This window comes from Pteropus alecto, unplaced genomic scaffold (assembly GCF_000325575.1).
Source record: "Pteropus alecto unplaced genomic scaffold, ASM32557v1 scaffold106, whole genome shotgun sequence".
In the NCBI taxonomy this organism is placed as follows: Eukaryota; Metazoa; Chordata; class Mammalia; order Chiroptera; family Pteropodidae; genus Pteropus; species Pteropus alecto.
Genome location: NW_006442103.1, coordinates 18154246 through 18163264, shown reverse-complemented (window position 1 = coordinate 18163264; position 9019 = coordinate 18154246). Strand labels below are relative to the sequence as shown.

Here is a 9019-nt window from a genome sequence, read left to right as displayed (position 1 = left end):
TTTTTTTTTTTTTTTATCATCACGTATCAGTATCGAGAGGAGGGGAGCGGCAAACCGAGAGCAGGCACGAAAGAAAAGAATGCGAGTACCTGTCGTCCAAGAACAAGGCAGCGCAGTGATTGGAATGATTATACGTCAAAATTCATAGAGTGAAGACACTACAGTCCCTGTCTCTGAGACCGTGGAATTAAAGTTTGCTTATTTGACCAGTAAAACCAGTATAGGAAATTTAGGAAGTTCAAAATTAAGGTTTTGAAAAGAAAATAAATCCAATCTTGTACAAACAGGTATGCTATGCTATCAATATTTTCTTCATTATTAGAAAATCTGAGGGACAATAAAAAGTAGCTTTTAGAGTGAAATTATTAAGCCAATTTGATGCATACAAGTAGTTATCTTTAGAAATATGATACGACATAAAAATTTTCTATGCCATTAGATGTCAATTATTAAAATTCCTTAAAGTGCTTTAACGTATTTAAAATTTACTTTTTTATCAACTTGATTTTTTTCCCCTTATACCTTATATCTGGCGCTGAAACCACTAATTTAGCTACACCTAGACTTTAAAACCCAGTGTTGGCCTCCACTGAGATCCTAGAAACAGAAGCTCCTTAATGACTTTGAGGAGAGGTAACAATTGAAAACGCACCACAAATCAGGATGGGGTGACTATGTCCGCTTGGAGTCAGTCTAGAAGTCAGGAAAAGACATCCCACTTCGCCTCTCTCAGGCTGGGAGATGCCTGGAACACTGGAACTGCGCCCCACCAGCATTTAAATCAACTGAGAGAAAAATCAAAAGTAGTTCCCTGACCGGGAATCGAACCCGGGCCGCGGCGGTGAGAGCGCCGAATCCTAACCACTAGACCACCAGGGAGCCGCGAGCAAAGTGTGAATTGGTGTCCTGATATGTAAATGATGAAAGATTCCTGCAAGCAAAAGTGGATGTGATTTCCATTAGCCAGGGCTGAATGCACCTGTGAAAGGGCTCCCAGCCCTTGGCCGGCTGCTCACCGCCTTCACCTCTCTCAGCTTGGGCGAGGCTCTGGGCTCAAGCCAGGCCATTAGGTAACTGGCTTGGGTAGCGTTCTAGTCTAGCTTCAGCACTGTGTGCGGCAGAGCCCAGGACATGATCTCTTTCTGAACTTCGGTTTCTTTGTAAGTTGCGGACTCGGCCCTCGGCGGGGTGGAGGAACGGAGTCCGTTTGCTTCCTGATCTATGCACCAGCTCAGGGGTCTCTCCTGATGACAGCACGTAGACGGCTCCTTTTCATGCCCTGACCAGCTCAATTAGGGGATCATGAAACTTTGTCTACGTGTCTTTGGCTCGAGCCCCAGGTGCAGACTTCGGCTGGTTTTGCTTTATTCTGTCACGTAAATTAACCTGTTCCCCAAGCTAGTTGGGGTGGAGGAAAGCCAAGTGCGCGCTTCACGGGGAAGAACCTGGTTTTCAGAGGCATCATGCCTGTCAGCCTGTAGAGAAGAGTTAGGCGCTACATGAGACGGTTCGGGGAGCTCTGGATCGAAGGGTAACCTGAAATGTGCCTTGTTGGACTAAGCGGTTGTGGCCCGCGCTACAACGTGACTCAGAGGAAACAAATGGGCCTGTTTCGTCGTGGTGAGTGAGTTTTCTGGTAGGGATTGAACTCCAACTATGTTTCTTGTGACCGAAAATTGCAGCTATGCACGCTCCCAAAGCCCACCCCCTTACTCGCCTTTTATTGTTAAACGTAAATGTAACTTTCAAGAAAAGGGGACTGTTCCCGCCCGGTTTCGAACCGGGGACCTTTCGCGTGTTAGGCGAACGTGATAACCACTACACTACGGGAACTCAGCCGGCGGGGGTGGGCGCAACCATATCGGTAGAGCCTGTCATGACTCTGGCCAACTTTTTGAAGTGGAAAGGGTCCCAGGAAGCACCCAGTCTCTCAGACTAGGAGGCTGCGGCTCCCGAGAGGCTGAGGCTTGGAGTCTCGCGCCTGCCCCGGAAGCGAAGACCCTGGGCCCCCCTACACCCGCGTTTGGCTTCGGGATCCCGCAACAAACGCAGGTCTCCGAACTCAGAGCCCGAGTGCCAGAGCGCCCCCTATGACACCCGCGCTCCAGGCAGCTGCAGAAGCCGACGGGTTCGCTGCGTCTGAGCCCTCCGGCGCCCCCCCGCCTCCCCGTGGCGTGGACGCCGCCCCTCCGCCGCTGCGGACCCCCGCCCCCGGTTTTGGTCAGTGCTCTCGGCTCTTGTTCCATGGCGGGCGCCTCGAATCCACCCAGGAACCGTCGGTCGCGCCCTCCCCGCCCTCACTCCCCTCTGCCCACACGCGTCCGACCTGCGCGCTCTTTCCGCCTCTGCTCCTCCCCGGTGTCCTCCGGACAAAAGGGGTCCCTCCGGTTCCTGCTGCTGTCGCTTATTCTACTCTCTTTAATTGAAGTTCAATACTGGATCACACTTTCACGTTTTAGCAGGTACCTTAGCAAAGGCTGAAGTCTTAAGGCATTTGCTGCCTGCAAATATCGAATAGTCAACAACACAGGCTCAAACCATGTTTTCTGAACTGAATTACTGAATTCGTTTGAAGATCAGGCCACCAGGCCGCATATAAACCCACAAGGGTTTCAGGACCACCACCTGGTGGTGGACCCAGGTGCAACTCACGTAGATTTCGTGATAGCTTGAGATTCTTTCTTAAGGGCAGTTTTATTTCACCGTTTCCAATACGTGAAACTTCTTTTCATTTGCCTTTATAATTTTCTCGCTTAATATGTCATGGATTCGGAAATTTAATAAGGAGGTAAGAACTGTTTTCAGAGAAAAGTAGTGTCTGAAAAGTTTTCATGTTTGCTTCACATCAAAAGATCAAGAAGTGGAAAGTTTTCTTTCGCTGAAAGGCCTTAATGTTTATTTCTCTCTGACTTCTTTGGAGGTGAAGTTAAAAACAAAGTGTGGAGGGTAAGCATGCCATGTTCTCCAGCAGTTGCTTTTCTTATTCCCGAGGTTACCCAGATCCTTCACACTCAAAGTTCAAGTGCTCCCACCCTGGGGAAGGCATAGAGAGCATGTTCACTGGACCCCAGGCCACGATGCTCTGCCTTGCTCTGTTTCGGCCCAGAATGGAGACTCAGATGTGAATGGGCTCTTTCGCCCTCACCAGTGACTGGAGGACCCAGTTCCAGATGAGGTGGGCTTCATGGTAACTCTAGATCAAGAAATTTCATGACATTTCTTTCCTTTTCCTTCCTTCCTTGATCCATCCCCACAATCTCCCAGAGATGATTCATCCACTTTCAGCCCTGTAAGACACTCTGGGATCACTCTGGGACAGAACAAAGGGAGCTGTTGCCCTTTCCTCTACAGGAGTGAGAAGGGCTTCGGGCCCTGGGGAACCAAACTCACAAAGTCACTTCTTGGGCCCCTGCGCTCCTGCACCTTGCAGGATCATGGCAACCCCCTCCCCCAGCTTTCAAAGTGCTACCCAAGCTTCTCTGCAGACTGAACTGGAATCTGTGGGGTTTCTGACTCCGCTAGAGGAGCGGGAGACAGACAGGCCTCAGGCATGTCCCTTGGGGTCAGGCCAGGAAGAGGCAAATGTTGAGGCCAGAGCCAAGGAAAAGGTGTATTTCTCCACTGTGCTCACCCCCAGCCAGTGCTGACATTGTCATGGTCCCCAGAATGTGAGGTGAAAAAACAGATGTAGTGTAAGCACCTGACAGTTAGCTTTTTCTTAATTAAAAATTTAAATATTGTGAAATATAGGATACAAAAACTGCATAATACTTGTATGGATAGTTAACAAACATTTGTAAGGTGAACACTCATGTAACCACCACCTAGGTAAAGAAATAGAGCGGATACACGGGAAGCCCCCTGTGTGTCTTCCCAGTTAGCCTCTTCTCAATCCCAAGCTCCTTTTCTTCCTCCAGAGATGATTGCTACGCTGAGTTTTCCTTTTCTTCATAATCGTACCACTTGAATATACATCCCAGAACAACACAGTTGTCATTAGGCTTTTTAAAAATTGTAATCCAATGCCTGACATGAAGCTTTTGACACAGATGGCTGTCTCAATAAATACACGGCCAGCTACGTGATTAGATAGAGAGGAAGGCGGCCTCACCCCGCTGTTCCCTTTGTTTTCGAGATTTCTGGTTGACGTAGATAACTGATGTTTGACTACTTTTTTTTCCCCTCTGCATTTTAACTCTTTCTTATGTTTTACATTCACCAATAAAGAGTGAACTCATGAAATCCTAGCACCCTACCCTTGACCCCAATAAAAGTAGAACTCCAGGCCCTGGCTCTATCTCTACCCAGGACCTCGCTGCGTGGCCCCGGCAGGACCTGGGAGTAATAAACCTTGTTCATTTGTTTTTTTAAGTTCCCTGATTGTTGTTGCTGAAGTGCATCTTGCAATTACAGTAAGAACCACAAGAGCAGGTCCAGCCACAGCATTGGCTCCAAAAGGAAAAATTTCCATTGGGGCTCATCTCAGGCCCAGGTGAGTGCCCCCCAGATATTTCTAACCAATAGCATCAGGCTAAGACCGGCACAAAATATCTGGCTAAAAAGTCACTCCTAGGGTCGTGGAGGCGTGGAGTCTTATGTGAGGTGAGGACCTTGGGAGCTGCTAAGGGTCTTCAAACCCTACAAACCACCTTACCCACAGAGAGTTTGCTGGCAAGGTTCTCTGCCAGCTGGCTTCCTTGGGCCAGTTGATCACAGAATCTCTGTCCCTGGCAGTAGGCAATGTTGGTGCTCCTGAGGACACTCTCAAAAGACTTGACTGGTTCTTTGCGTATGGGTGAAAAGATAACAGACATCCAGCCCTTCTTGTATCTTCTGTCTTAAGTCAGTCAGTTCTCTGCCCTGAGCTTGAATTAGGGGATCATATTTCCTCAGGTGGGAGAGAAAAAAAAATGCAAAAGTAAATGCAGTGAATTGATAGGTTATGAGAGTTTCAGCAGAGACACCTTAAAATGCTCCTAAAAAATTCCCCAAGTTGAATTCTTACACATTGTATGACTTGTCTGTGGCAAAGCGAATGAGGAAATAGCACTGGTTTTGTTTCTCTGTGTATTAACTTTATTTTAAAAAGATGCCCCTTGAGTTTCTCACTTCAGCCCACATCCATTTCCACATAATGTACATCAAGCATGTTCAAAAAGTTGTTGGGGGGGATCCAGATACAGAAGTGTTGAACAGGTACATCTGGTATTGAAAGGATGAAAAGGAAAGCCAGTGATGACAGGATCAAGAAGATAGCATTTTTTTTGAATGACCTGAAGACGAGCTATAATCAGTCACATAACCAGGCACTTAAGAGTAAATAAAGTTCTGAGTAGGAATTTCATCATTCTGTAGGATTTCACTGTTTTCTAAGTATTGTATAGACATTTCTCGTGGATTCCAATCTAGAATGTGAGTTCCGTGAGGCTAGAGACAGTGCACATATTACCTAACTTACAGTACCCAAATTGAGTGTAGGCATTCAGTTAAGACTTAGAACCACGTAATCTTAAAGCAGACAAGATGTTTACAGTCATCTGTACCATCTGATGCTTGAATCTCCTCCCTATGGTCCTACTAGGTGATCTTCTACAGATTTTCTTTCAAACTCTATCTTATAGAGTTCCTACAAAGTATCAGAGGAGGTGAAGGCATAGACTAGGTAGACACAGAGGCTCCAGATCAATACCTCCTTCAATCAAATATCTCTGCTTTAGTGGGTTTTACACTTTTGAGCTTCTCGGATTTCATTTCAACAAAGGATTAAAAGACATGTTAAATGCCACAATCTATCCTATATTTGAAACCCTCTAAGGATGAGCAGTGCTAGTCCTCAGCAAATTAACAATTCATTTTCCAGACAACAGCTGCTCCATTATCTATCTACCCAATGATCTTATCAGTTAATACTCTACATAGTATTCTTTTTAGAAAAAAAATCAAATTGGCGAGATTCATTTTTATCATGAAAGGTCACTTCGAAAAGCTTGGAAAATATCTCTTGTAGTAGAAAATGTTAGTCCATTAATGACAACCATCGTACCTATAAATAATAGGTATAACGATTACAGGAAATATTTGTTGACAGCTTCATATGTGTTAGAGATGATTCTAACCACTTATAATCATGCATTTCATCTTCATAACCCTCTGTTGGTATTTTCATTTTACAGATGAGGTGGCTGAGGTAACTGGGTATGAGAAAGTTAAGTAAATTTGCCCAAGGTCACACAGCTAGAAGTCATATTGCTAGTATTCCAACCCAGGCATGTTTCCATTTTATTCATCGATTATTTAAGAGAGAAAACCCCTCTCCGAGACCTATCTACCCACTATCCAGTTCCCATGGCCCCACCAGTTATCTTTGCCCAATTCTGTGCCTGCCACGTACGTTTCTGCCCTGCTCCTTGCACAAATCTGCTCTTTATTCTACCAGCCTGGGCAGCTTCACTTCAAACAGTAATTCACACACTTTCCCACACAAGTGCCTCCTTACCCAAGCCTTGCAGCTGGTCTCATCTTCTCTGCCAGATCCCCTTCTTCAAACTACACATCCTCCTCCAGCATGGATTCAGTGAGGTCTTTGCACTCTTCACACTCTGAGAAAACAGAGACGCCTGCCTCAGGGGAAAACTGGACATGCCGACATGGTCCCTGCCCTCAAGAGAGGAGGTAGGGTCCATCCCAAGGACAAAGTAATCCCAGTAACAGGCTCTTTGCGGGGATTTCTACAACTTATTCCTTAATCTCCCAACTACATGGCATTTGATTACTTCCCATTTTAGAGATGAAGAAAGAGAAGCTCACAGCCACATGAAATAAGTTCTTCAAGATGATTCAACTGGAATGAGGCAAAAGTCAGAATTCACATCCCTTGAAGTCTCACTCTAAATCTTGAGCCACCTTACCAAGCCTTGCAGCCTCTTAAGTAAAACATTAGCATGAAGCATGAAGTAGTGATGTCCTGTGTGTTTGGGAAGGTCCAACAAGGACTGTAGGATAGATGGTTCTCCCATGTTGAGAGTTTCAATAATCCCACCAATATTTCAAAGATTAAAAAGTTAACTGGATACAACTGCTTAAAAATGTGATGAAGCAAAAAAAAAAATCTGAAAGACATGTTCAAATGCTAAAAAATGTTGTGTTAGTTTAGAGGGAGAAGTAATACATAGCATTTGCCATGGCGTTGTTCTATTAGATTTTCAAAAATTATCATCATGTAATCACCACCACTACCTGATGAGGTAGGTGCTATTCTTATTACCATTACAGACAGAGAGACTGTCCAGGTTGACTGACCTAATCACACAAACCCTTTAAATCTGGGTCTAGAGACCAGAGAACTAGGAAGTTAGAGAGATTCAAAGCTTATCAGGGATTCAATGAGGGAGAAACTCTTCATTGATGGCTTTGAAGATGGAGGGAGCCACAGGCAAAGAAACAAAGTCCTCAGTCCGACAGCTTCATAACTAGTGCTAACTACAAACATAAGCTGACAGTTTTTAAAAATGCATTTATAATATGTGCTGTACAGATTCAGACAGATTCCCATTGCCTCTGCCCATCTTCCTCTTTTGCTTTGCCCCTGCGTGTTACCACTTTTGTCTAGGTTGGGGGACACGACTGTGAGTGTTCTGTTCAGCCTTTTTCTCCTCTCTTATATCTGCTATGGCTTTCTGGAGCCAAATGGCACTGCTGAAGAGGGCTGAGCACAGGCCGATGTTACTGGAAACAGGCTCCTCACAGACTGTGACACTTACCTACCTGGAAGGTCCAAGTGCCTTCTTTCCAGCAATATATAGATTATTACACACAAACCTTGCCATTCCCTGGATCTCTAAAGCCATGGCCTCTAACATCTTTACCACTTTGGAGGTATCTAGAGTCTTTTGCACAAATTTTACAGAATACACACACACACACACACACACACACACACACACACACACATATTCTGATATATATCAGAATAAAATCAAAATGTAAAATGACTGTTCTTTTGAGAATTCTCTAGTTTTAAAGATAATTAACTTACTTTTAATGTCAAAAACATAAATATAAAAAGTATACAGTGAAACGTAATAAATGTATAAACCCTTGTAACTATCACACAGATGAGTGTTCAAAACATTTCCATCAACACAGGAAACTTCCCATCATGTATCTAAAGGAGGGAACCACTCTTCTGTTCTCATATTTCATAAAATGTAATCACACAGGACTATAAGACAGGTATGTTAAAATAGATATATTTTCAGTGTTTAGAAATATTTCTTGATAAGCATCTTTGGCTGAACATACTGTTGGGAAAAATTCTCCAATTATCCATGTTATTGCCCGATCCATAGTTTGGTTGTTTTTACGGGGGAGTATTAATCCGTTATGTGACTACACAACGGTTTGCCCGTGGTCTCGCCCTCCCCAGTCACGGCTCTGTCACTCTTCGGCTCTGGGCCATTTCAAACGGTTTCTTGCGCTTTCTTGCCATCCCTCCATTCCCTGCCCTGTATTTGATTGGCCCTGTTAGATGCTCATGGCCACAGGGCTCTGTCAGAGGCTTTAGGAGCAGCCCGAGAGCGTCGGAGCCGCAGTCTCCCGGCCGGAGGGATTGTGACGGGTGCTTCCCCCGGGCCTATTTCGAGTCAAAAAGTTGGTGGCCAGAATCGTCGCGGCAGGTTCTAAGGTTTTCATGGATATACAGTGAAGCCTGCCCGCCCATCGCGTTTCCGTAGTGTAGTGGTTATCACGTTCGCCTCACACGCGAAAGGTCCCCGGTTCGAAACCGGGCGGAAACACACCTCTCTCTTTTTTCTGAGTCTTACATTCACAGCTCCAACTAAAAAGAGGAGTGCTTTGCCATACGGTAGGGTACTGTGCCAAGGATGCATTTTCCATTCCCAAGAAACACGGCTGCAGTTTGATTACTAGCCCAAAGCCTACTCGCCACTACCAACCGGGTCTCCACTGTCTCCTCACAGTCACACTGGAGACCGAGCAAGGCCACTTCCGGTCACCTTTA

The 9019-nt window shown here is 45.3% G+C and overlaps 1 protein-coding gene and 3 non-coding genes across 9 annotated transcripts in view; 1 reads left to right on the top strand and 3 right to left on the bottom strand.

Moving 5' to 3' along the window:
* Positions 1-9019, bottom strand: part of FCGR1A (Fc fragment of IgG receptor Ia) — a 40807-nt gene that overhangs the window by 29062 nt on the left and 2726 nt on the right. The gene's annotated exons all lie outside the window — the stretch shown is intronic.
* On the bottom strand, positions 808-879 carry TRNAE-CUC. The gene has a single exon. It is a non-coding gene; the product is annotated as a tRNA-Glu (tRNA).
* Positions 1761-1833, bottom strand: TRNAV-AAC. The gene has a single exon. It is a non-coding gene; the product is annotated as a tRNA-Val (tRNA).
* Positions 8723-8795, top strand: TRNAV-CAC. The gene has a single exon. It is a non-coding gene; the product is annotated as a tRNA-Val (tRNA).